Here is a 12,639-nt window from a genome sequence, read left to right as displayed (position 1 = left end):
GCTATTATATTCACTAAGCTAGATTTAAGAGCAGGGTATCATCAAATCAGAATGCATTTGGATGACATTTACAAGACTGCATTCAAGACACACCATGGCCACTATGAATTTAAAGTAATGCCATTTTGTCTTACTAATGCACCTGCAACATTCCAGGCTCTCATGATCAAAGTTTTTCAGCCATTTTTAAGAAAATTTTTTCTTGTGTTTTTTGATGATATATTGATTTATAGTCATTCCTTGGAGGATCACATGGATCATCTCTATCAAGTGCTTACATTTCTCAGACAACTCTCTCTTTATGCTAACTTCAAGAAGTACTGCTTCGCTCAATCACAATTGGCTTACTTGGGCCATCTCATTACTGCAGATGGGTTTGCAGCTGATCCAGAAAAGATCCCTGCAATGCAGCGTTGGCCTCAACCTACAAATCTGAAGCAGTTGAGAGGATTTTTAGGTCTCACTGGGTACTATAGAAGATTCATTAAGGGATATGGCACTATTAGTAAACCACTCACAGATATGCTTAAGAAAGATGCCCTCCAATGGTCTCCATCTGCGTTACAAGCCTTCTTGGACCTCAAATCTGCAATGACTACTACTCCAGTGTTGGCCCTACCAAATTTTTCTATTCTATTTGCATTGGAAACTGATGCTTGCTCTAGAGGATTTGGTGTTGTGCTGATGCAGTTAGGCAAGCCCATAGCTTTCTTTAGTAAACCTCTTGGACCCAAAGCTCTTGCTCTATCTACTTATGAAAAAGAACTTTTAGCCATAGTCATGGCAGTGCAAAAGTGGAAACATTATCTCTCTCATAATCAGTTTATTATACATAAGGATCACCAGAGTTTGAAGTTTTTTATGGAGCAGAGGATGACATTTGTACTCCAACAAAAGTGGCTCATGAAACTTTTGGGTTTATATTATGTGATACAATACAAGAAAGGTAAGGATAAAACAGTTGCAGATGCTTTGTCAAGATTGCCTTCTGCCTCTACTTGTTGTTCCATTTCTGTGACACAACCTCTTTGGGCTCAGGATATTCTCTCCAGCTATGAGGATGACTCCACTGTGCAACAAATTCTTGCTCAACTGCTCATTCATCCTGACCACAAATCCTTCTCCCTCACTGGTAGCATCTTGAGATACAAGTCTAGATTGTATATTGGTTCTGGTAAGCAGATTAGAACTTCAATCATGCATTCAATGCATGCTTCATCTGTGGTGAGTGGCCATTCAGGTATGTGGGGCACTTACACTAGGGCCAAATCATATTTTTATTGGCCAAAAATGAAGCAGGATATCATCCACTTTGTATCCACTTGTGATACATGCCAATGCAACAAACATGAGCACTCTGCCCCTGCTGGTCTTCTACAGCCATTACCTATTCCTGGCACTGCTTGGAAGCATATATCAATGGACTTTATTGAAGGTTTACCACTCTCCAATAAGAAATCAGTGATACTGGTGGTACTGGACAGAGTCACCAAGTATAGTCACTTTATTTCCCTTAGTCACCCATTTACGGCATTATCTGTAGCTAAGGAATTCCTTCATCACATCTTCAAGATTCATGGATTGCCTTCTTCCATTGTGTTAGACAGGAATAAAAAAATTATCATCCACTTTTGGCGGGAGTTGTTCAAGTCATTTGGCACCACCCTCAACCTCAGTACTTTAATTCTATATTAGGTTAACTCTAATCCAACGGCTCTGTGTAGCTTTTGAGGATTGGGTAATTGAAATTATTTATGGCCAATCATTTTGTAATAAGAGGCAAGTAATGATTGAAGGAAATTTAGTCTCATCCAAATTGGAGAGTAGGTTACTGTGAGTGTTCTTCATCAATAATTGTTGTTGATTCACAACAGTTTACTTTACCTAAATCCAAATGATACCCATTCACGTAAAACTAGAGTACCATTAGCCATTTGGAATTACCCATTCCTCCATCATAAAAAATCCACTCCCGGCTCTTTCCCATTTCTCTGCTCAATATTTCATTGATAAAATTTCTTGTGGGTTAAACCCCTTCTTTGCAAATTGATAAATATTCACCTGAGATCCTACAACAACAAAATCCAGCAAAGTTAGGTAATGGTTGTACATCAAACACAGACAAATCAACTAGAAAAAAGCAGAAAAAATACCAAGAGAACACCATTAACTTGAGAAATACCATGAGAATCATGAAACTAGTACCAATTATGATACGGTTAAACCCTTTTTTATGAACTTGCAGATGATTTCCTCAACCTAAGAGATTCAAAAAAAAAAAAAAAAAATCAGTTAGGGTTAAATCAAATTGAAATTATAGTTATGTTCAAAATGAGATTTAGGGGTTTTCTTTCTTACATTGAGAAGAGATCTACTACCCGATTGAGTATAAATCCTTTTCGATTATCTGTATTGATTTACCTGTCAATACAAATTTTTTTGGTGGCAATTTAAAGTTGCCGCAGGTGAAAGAAACCATTCAGAGTTACTTACTCATTTGATGAGTATAAATTTGCACGCACATTCCCCACTACCTTTATTGGATGGTTCATTGCATTGGAAAGATGTCAAGAAGATCTAGATGGATGACAAGCAGATCTTAAGAGGACGGTTACTTGCTTCTGATTCAACTCATCAGAATATTTTTTTTCCCAACTATTGCACGTACGGCATGTCTGTTATAGAATAAACAAATTCGAGTAAGACATCTAATATATGAAATGATGTAAGATTAGACAAGGGAAAACATTTGAAAGAGAATTTGTATTTATAAGAAAGTATACAAGCCAAGCACAACTGCAAGACTCCAAGCATAACCAATGAGGATACTTACATCAAACGCTGTACTTTTGCTGGAAGTACCGAACTATAGACCCATTTCTGCTGTTTTCATGATATACCTGAAGGTGATTAACTGTTTGACCTGCCAAATATACCATAGGTATTATAAGTAAATAATTGGAAGCATAAAGAACAGACGCAAACAAGAAAACCAAATAGAAGAAAGATTTGACAAAAAATTGGTTGTGCGAGACTCACTCAAGTACTAAACCTCCAGAGCATTATGCCAAATGAAACTCTGTTAGTACAAATCAGGGAAACCTCCCCGTGTAGAGGTGGCTAAATTATCTTTAGTTCCAATCTTACCCGGAAGGAAAATCAGAAATCTGCTAGCTTGGAAACAAAACACAATCACATAAGACAATTACGAAACAACTCACAAACATTAATATTGTTCTTTATTTTTTTACTAATGAAGGAGCCTTGACAAGCATATAGTGATCCTTACTGTCAATGTACATGGTAAAATAAATAAGTCCATACGAGCAATAAGAACATTTTACGGTTTTTACCTTATCTGGTTTAAATACATACGACAAGAGTCCAGCATTACCGACAGTAGTTTCTTCTTGCACATCCTACTCAATATTAAGGTGTCCTAAATTCCAAAAGTAGACAGACATCAAGTTTGCAAAATATCAGTAACCAATGAGCCAATCAAGAGTCAACAACAGTATGGAGTAGACATGGTATATGGCAGATGTCTGCCGAAAGCAAAAGTGACACCGACGGTATTCAGCAAATTCAACAGACAAACCTTGGAAAACAAGCACTAGCCGTCTCAATGGAATGATTTACGAACCTGTGCTAACAAGAACAGACACACACCACAATACCAAATGTAATAAGCAGCTAAATAATAGAATGATTTACGAACCTGTGCCAATCAAGAGCCACGCCAGACCTCTCAATATCCATAACTGAAGCGGATAGAGGTCAGCAAATTCCCTGCAACGTAAAATCCACACACAAGCAAGCTGAACATGAACCGTTATCGTAATATACTATAGGAATTCAAAAAGGTACACCAGAATGATTATCCATGTCGCATTATCCCGTTCAAGTTTTTAAGTCTCTAAAATGCCTAACACTAGGATCAAGTCGGACAACTTCCCGGTGGTGTCACCACTATAGAAACCATTGGAACCCATGAGGTTTCTAAATCTCCATAATGGCTAAAATGTGGGATTAATAAAAAAGTTACTTCTTCTTCGGAAGAGAGAATCAATAAAAAGGTACTTTTCTTCGTAAGAGAGAATCAGCTCCGACTGCAAACATTCACCATCTAACTGTATCTACACAAAACACAAAAAATCATCAAAGCACCGTAAATTCAAATTCTAACTATCAATCAGAATTTAACACGCATACTTAATACCCCGAAATGAAGAAACTAACGAAATCCACAGAATGAAACCATTTAACATTTCTAAGTCTCTAAATTAACAAAGATCTACACGTAGGAGTCCTTGCTGCCTTGGTTGTTCGAGTGACTTCGTCTCTCTCCTGCTGGTTGAATGTTTTAATTCCGAAAACACTTGGATCAAGTCAACTATCAACATCCCTAATGAAGTTCCAATGAAGAAACTACCGAAATTCATAGGGTGAAACCCGCTAAAATTTCTAAGCCTCTAAAAGCCCTAAAACTTGAAATAAAGTCGAACTACCAAAATCCTATTAATGTCGCTGCTATGGAAACCATCGAAACGGAAAGAACCATTAAGGTTTCTAAGTCCCCATGATGGCTAACATGTGGAATTATTTTTAAACAACTAAACTTATGGTTAAGGGATCTATTAAAGGTTAAAAGTTAAATATAACATATACATAAAAGTGAAGGCGAGGATCAATAAAAAAGGTAATTCTTCTTTGTAAGAGAGGTTCAGCACATATGCAAAGCGACTTCCATCGATCAATATCCAACTGCATCTATAGAAAACACGAAAAATCATCAAAGCAACCTTAAATTAAAATTCTAATTTTGATCAAAATTTTAACTTGCATTCTCAATATCCCTAATGAAGTTCCAACAAATAAACTCCCCAAATCCATAGGGGGAACCCGCTGAAAGTTCTAAGCCTATAAGAGGGCTAACACTTGAATAAAGTCGAACTATCAAAATCATACTAATGTCACCGCCATGGAAACCATCGAAACCCACGGACAAAACCATTAAGGTTTCTAAGTCTCCATGATGGCTAACATGGGGAACTATTTTCAAATAACTAAGTTTATGGTCAAAGGATCTATTAAAAGTTAAATTAAAATATATACATAAAAGTGAAGGCGAGGATCAATATAAAAGATAATTCTTCTTTGTAAAAGAAGATCAGCACATATGCAAAGCGACTGCCATCATTCACCATCCAGCTGCATCTACACAAAACATGAAAAAATCATCAAAGCAACCTTAAATTAAATTCTAAATAAGCCTATAAGAGGGCTAACACTTGAATAAAGTTGAACTATCAAAATCTTATTAATGTCACCGCCATGGAAACCATCGAAACCCACGGACAGAACCGTTAAGGTTTCTAAGTCTCCATGATGGCTAACATGAGGAACTATTTCTAAATAACAAAGCTTATGGCCAAAGCTTAAAAGTTACATATCACATATACATAAAAGCGAAGGTGAGGATCAATAAAAAAAGGTAATTCATCTTTATAAGAGAGGATCAGCACATATGCAAAGCGACTGCAATCATTCACCGTCCAGCTGAATCTACACAAAACACGAAAAATCATCAAACAACCTTAAATTCAAATTTTAACTTGCATTCTCAATATCGCTAATGAAGTTCAAACAAAGAAACCACTGAAATTCATAAGGCGAAACCCGCTAAAGTTTCTAAGCCTCTAAAAGGTCTAACACTTGAATAAAGTCGAACTATCAAAATCCTATTAATGTCACTGCTATGGAAACCATCGAAACCCACGGACAGAACTGTTAAGGTTTCTAAGTCTCCATGATGGAAAACATGGGGAATTATATTCAAATAACTAAGCTTATGGTCAAAGGATCTATTAAAGGTTAAAAGTTAAATATATAGCATATGCATAAAAGTGAAGGCGAGGATCAATAAAAAAAGGTAATTCTTCTTTGTAAGAGAGGTCCAGCACATATGCAAAGCGACTTCCATCATTCAATATCCAGCTGCATCTACAAAAAACACGAAAAATCATCAAAGCAACCTTAAATTCAAATTCTAAGTTTGATCAAAATTTTAACTCGCATTCTCAATACCCCTAATGAAGTTCCAACGAATAAACCATCGAAATCCACAAGGAGAAACCCGCTAAAATTTCTAAGCCTATAAGAGGGCTAACACTTGAATAAAGTCGAACTATCAAAATCTTATTAATGTCACCGCCATGGAAACCATCGAAACCCACAGACAGAACCGTTAAGGTTTATAATTCCCCATGATGGCTAACATGAGGAACTATTTCTAAATAACTAAGCTTATGGCCAAAGGTTAAAAGTTACATATCACATATACATAAAAGCGAAGGTGAGGATCAATAAAAAAAGGTAATTCATCTTTTATAAGAGAGGATCAGCACATATGCAAAGCGACTGCCATCATTCACCGTCCAGCTGAATCTACATAAAACACGAAAAATCATCAAACAACCTTAAATTCAAATTCTAACTTTGATCAAATTTTAACTTGCATTCTCAATATCCCTAATGAAGTTCAAACAACGAAACTACCGAAATTCATAAGGTGAAACCCGCTAAAGTTTCTAAGCCTCTAAAAGGTCCAACACTTGAATAAAGTCGAACTATCAAAATCCTATTAATGTCACTGCTACGGAAACCATCGAAACCCACGGACATAACCGTTAAGGTTTCTAAGTCTCCATGATGGAAAACATGGGGAATTATATTCAAATAACTAAGCTTATGGTCAAAGGATCTATTAAAGGTTAAAAAGTTAAATATATAGCATATGCATAAAAGTGAAGGCGAGGATCAATAAAAAAAAGGTAATTCTTCTTTGTAAGAGAGGTCCAGCACATATGCAAAGCGACTTCCATCATTCAATATCCAGCTGCCTATATACAAAACACAAAAAATCATCAGATCAACCTTAAATTCGAATTCTAATTTTGATCAAAATTTTAACTTGTATTCTCAATATCTCTAATGAAGTTCCAACGAGTAAACTATCGAAATCCATAGGGTGAAACCCACTAAAATTTCTAAGCCTATAAGAGGCTAACACTTGAATAAAGTCGAACTATAAAAATCCTACTAACGTCACCGCCATGGAAACCATCGAAACCCACGGACAGAACCGTTAAGGTTTCTAAGTCTCCATGATGGCTAACATGGGGAACTATTTTCAAATAACTAAGCTTATGGTCGAATGATATATTAAAGGTTAAATTAAAATATATGCATAAAAGTGAAGGGGAGGATCAACAAAAAAGGTAATTGTTCTTTGTAAAAGAGGATCAGCACATATACAAAGCGACTGTCATCATTCACCATCCAGCTGTATCTACAAAAAACACGAAAAATCATCAAAGCAACCTTAAATTCAAATTCCCAGTTTGATCAAAATTTTAACTCGCATTCTCAATACCCCTAATGAAATTCCAACGAATAATCCATCGAAATCCATAAGGAGAAACCCGCTAAAATTTCTAAGCCTATAAGAGGCTAACACTTGAATAAAGTCGAACTACCAAAATTATACTAATGTCACCGCCATGGAAACCATCGAAACCCACGGACAGAACCGTTAAGGTTTCTAAGTCTCCATGATGGCTAACATGGGGAACTATTTTCAAACAACTAAGCTTATGGTCAAAGGATCTATTAAATGTTAAATTAACATATATACATAAATGTGAAGGAGAGGATCAACATAAAAGGTAATTCTTCTTTGTAAAATAAGATCAGCACATATGCAAAGCGACTGCCATCATTCACCATCCAGCTGCATCTACACAAAACACGAAAAAATCATCAAAGTAACCTTAAGTTAAATTCTAACTAAGCCTATAAGAGGGCTAACACTTGAATAAAGTTGAACTATCAAAATCTTATTAATTTCACCGCCATAGAAACCATCGAAACCCACGGACATAACCGTTAAGGTTTCTAAGTCTCCATGATGGCTAACATGAGGAACTATTTCTAAATAACAAAGCTTATGGCCAAAGGTTAAAAGTTACATATCACATATACATAAAAGCGAAGGTGAGGATCAATAAAAAAAGGTAATTCATCTATATAAGAGAGGATCAGCACATATGCAAAGCGACTGCCATCATTCACCGTCCAGCTGAATCTACACAAAACACGAAAAATCATCAAACAACCTTAAATTCAAATTTTAACTTGCATTCTCAATATCGCTAATGAAGTTCAAACAAAGAAACTACCGAAATTCATAAGGCGAAACCCGCTAAAGTTTCTAAGCCTCTAAAAGGCCTAACACTTGAATAAAGTCGAACTATCAAAATCCTACTAATGTCACTGCTATGGAAACCATCAAAACCCACGGACAGAACCGTTAAGGTTTCTAAGTCTCCATGATGGAAAACATGGGCAATTATATTCAAATAACTAAGCTTATGGTCAAAGGATCTATTAAAGGTTAAAAGTTAAATATATAGCATATGCATAAAAGTGAAGGCGAGGATCAATAAAAAAAGGTAATTTTTCTTTGTAAGAGAGGTCCAGCACATATGCGAAGCGACTTCCATCATTCAATATCCAGCTGCATCTATACAAAACACAAAAAATCATCAGAGCAACCTTAAATTCAAATTCTAATTTTAAAATTTTAACTTGCATTCTCAATATCCCAATGAAGTTCCAACGAGTAAACTATCGAAATCCATAGGGCGAAACCCACTAAAAGTTCTAAGCCTATAAGAGGCTAACACTTGAATAAAGTCGAACTATCAAAATCCTACTAATTTCACCGCCATGGAAACCATCGAAAGCCACGGACAGAACCGTTAGGGTTTCTAAGTCTCCATGATGGCTAACATGGGGAACTATTTTCAAATAACTAAGCTTATGGTCGAATGATCTATTAAAGGTTAAATTAACATATATGCATAAAAGTGAAGGCGAGGATCAACAAAAAAGGTAATTCTTCTTTGTAAAAGAGGATCAGCACATATGCAAAGTGACTGCCATCATTCACCGTCCAGCTGCATCTACAAAAAACACGAAATATCATCAAAGCAACCTTAAATTCAAATTCTAAGTTTGATCAAAATTTTAACTCGCGTTCTCAATACCCCTAATGAAGTTCCAACGAATAAACCATCGAAATCCATAAGGAGAAACCCGCTAAAATTTCTAAGCCTATAAGAGGGCTAACACTTGAATAAAGTTGAACTATCAAAATCTTATTAATGTCACCTCCATGGAAACCATCGAAACCCACGGACAGAACCGTTAAGGTTTCTAAGTCTCCATGATGGCTAACATGAGGAACTATTTCTAAATAACTAAGCTTATGGCCAGAGGTTAAAAGTTACATATCACATATACATAAAAGCGAAGGTGAGGATCAATAAAAAAAGGTAATTCATCTTTTATAAGAGAGGATCAGCACATATGCAAAGCGACTGCCATCATTCACCGTCCAGCTGAATCTACACAAAACACGAAAAATCATCAAACAACCTTAAATTCAAATTCTAACTTTGATCAAATTTTAACTTGCATTCTTAATATCCCTAATGAAGTTCAAACAAACAAACTACCGAAATTCATAAGGCGAAACCCGCTAAAGTTTCTAAGCCTCTAAAAGGTCCAAAACTTGAATAAAGTCGAATTATCAAATTCCTATTAATGTCATTGCGATGGAAACCATCGAAACCCACGGACAGAACCGTTAAGGTTTCTAAGTCTCCATGATGGAAATTATATTCAAATAACTAAGCTTATGGTCGAAGGATCTATTAAAGGTTAAAAGTTAAATATATAGCATATGCATAAAAGTGAAGGCGAGGATCAATAAAAAAAGGTAATTCTTCTTTGTAAGAGAGGTCCATCACATATGCAAAGCGACTTCCATCATTCAATATCCAGCTGCATCTATACAAAACACAAAAAGTCATCAGAGCAACCTTAAATTCAAATTCTAATTTTGATCAAAATTTTAACTTGCATTCTCAATATCCCTAATGAAGTTCCAACGAGTAAACTATCGAAATCCATAGGGCGAAACCCAATAAAAGTTCTAAGCCTATAAGAGGCTAATGATTAATGATTTTTTGTGGGATGTAGTAATTAGGATTCGTTTCAGACTTGTGAAGGAAATGGAATTTTTAGATTTAATAAATATATACAAAAAATATTAACAATATGGGAAAGAGTACTGGGACTAAAGATTCGGCCGTTTTTTTTCTTCAAATGGTTCAGAAATTAATTCAAGCAATTATAGTTCAAAAACAAAACAAATATTAACTCTAGTTTATTGCCAAGATAGATTTTATAAAATATTACTTGTGTTTCTTAAGCATGGCATATCAAAAATCCCTAGGACTAAGCATACTCCATCAAATGAAATCACAAGTAATTAATTTAAAATCTTAATTCAATTAAAATTAGTGCAAAAAGTAAATAAAAGAATTAATGAAATTACCACATGGTTGAAATTCGACCTCCTCCGTCGTCTGATAGGCGCCAAATATTGCATTATTTATCATCGTTTTATTGGAACTTATCCCATTTTGCATACCATAATTCCCCCATTTGTAATGAATTTTGTATTTTACTCTCCTCAAGGATAATTACTTAATATTGTTTAATTTTGTATTTTTAGGTACCAAATAAAGACTAGATGAGTTGTGGAGCCAAAAGAGCAAAGACACGGGAGAAAGCCGGTGGAAACTCTAGCGGAAAAGAAGTGAAGAATGTGTTATGGAAGACTCAAGGATAAAAATGGGCTTAAAAAGGAAGAAATTGTTCTTAAAGAAGAAGTGGGCTCAAGATTACCTAAGCCCAAATCCAATTCCTAAACCCAAATCCATATCCTAAACCCAAAATTCAATACCCAAACCCGTTTTCCTTCTTAACCGTAAGATTGGATCCATTCCATCATCCAACGGTCGCTGCGTCATCATGCATCAGATTTCGATGAACCTGACCAACATTACAGCACCTAACTCCATCTTGAGTCGTTAGTTTCTTTGTATTTTTGCATCCAACGGTCGCTCATAATCTGTGTCCATCTCGCCGTTAGATCCGTTTCAGAAGTTATCATCCCATGAATTCCCTTCACAAAACATCAAATTTGATGATCCCGTTTAACACCTAAGCAACCTAACCCTATTACCCGCACCAAACGCACCCTTCTCCCAAATCCATCGAGTTTCTCTTCCATCCCTTTCTTCTTCTCTGCAACCATCTTCTCCCCCCCCAAATCACTCAACCATCTTCTCCCCCAAATCACTCAACCACCACCACTCGAGTCATCATCACTTCTAACAACCAAGACCTACTTTTCTAGCCACTTATTACATCACCTCCTAATCGTTTCATCTCACAGGAACCCTAGGTTAGGAGTTGATGAAATAGGTGAGGTTAGAGGATAAATCGAAGGCATGGGTAGCATCAGCAGACGAGAAGGAAGCATGGGTGAGAGCTATCAGTCGTTTTCAGAGATTAGGTAAGGATTTTTTGTAAAACCCTAATTTCACTGATTTGGGGATTTTGGAATTTTTTTTGTTGTAACTATAAAAGGGTGTTAGGGGTTGTAAAATTCGGCATCTCTGGGCTAGCCAGTGAGCAATATTTGCAGTTCAATATTAATTTCGAAATTCATTTTCAATTCATCTATGTTGAATCTCTCTTATGCATAAAGGTTGAATGTGAATTGTATGTTGTGTAATGTGGAGCATGTTTATACCTGTTAGTATCATGATTACAAGCATGTCCATGTTCTAATTCATTTGCTAGGGTTTAGAGGAAGCTCTTGATCATATGCTAGGAATGTTAATGTATTTGTATGTTCTTTTATTGAGCTGAATTTCCTTAGGATGAATGCTTAGCCATTTGGGCTACCTGCTTGTGATCACATGTGCTGTTAGAAGACAACTGATACTAGGAGTGGAGCTAGGTCTTTGGCCAAGAATTCAATCCACTAGAGAGATTGCCTTAAGCTAAACTAGCTAGAGGAGCTAAATGCCTGTGATTAGTTGTGCTGATTAAAGACAACTGATGCTAGGGGTAATTTGGTTAGGACAGTTAGTAGAATCCTCATTGTAGTCTTTCATGAAAGAACAATACATACATTGCATCATAATTTCCTTAGCCTAGGGTCAAGTAGTGGAATCAAAAGCCTTAGTACCTTCTTTTGAATTCAGATAACTTTAGAAATTTAGAAAACTTTAGCAAATCCTCCAAGTCCCTGTGGACAAACCTCTATTTACATTCTATCTTCATCAAGACCCTGTATACTTGTAGCTAAAAAATAGGTTGTAGTTTTAGGTCTCATTCCTTGATCTACATTTTTGGCGCCGCTGCCGGGGACTCGTAGCGGTTTGCTTGTTTCTGTTTTCCTTATTCTATTTTTTTCTTTCTTGCTAATCTTGCTTTCCTGACCTGCAACTTCCTTGTTGCTCCTGCTCTTGCATTCTCTTGTTCTCGCTTCACTAAGAGCATTGCCTTGCACTACCTTGCACTGACTGTTATTGCAGCTGCTGTTTTGTTAGCTTTGTGGAGCCAAAGCTGCTGCAAGATGCTGTTGTGTTGGAACTGCAGTGGAGCTGAATTCCTGCTGTTGCTTGCTGCTGTTTAGTGCTGCTGAGTTGCTGT

The sequence above is a fragment of the Papaver somniferum genome, chromosome 6 (genome assembly GCF_003573695.1).
Source record: "Papaver somniferum cultivar HN1 chromosome 6, ASM357369v1, whole genome shotgun sequence".
Taxonomy (NCBI): domain Eukaryota; kingdom Viridiplantae; phylum Streptophyta; class Magnoliopsida; order Ranunculales; family Papaveraceae; genus Papaver; species Papaver somniferum.
The sequence above is the reverse complement of the archived record's forward strand: the minus strand, read 5'-3'. Positions refer to the sequence as shown.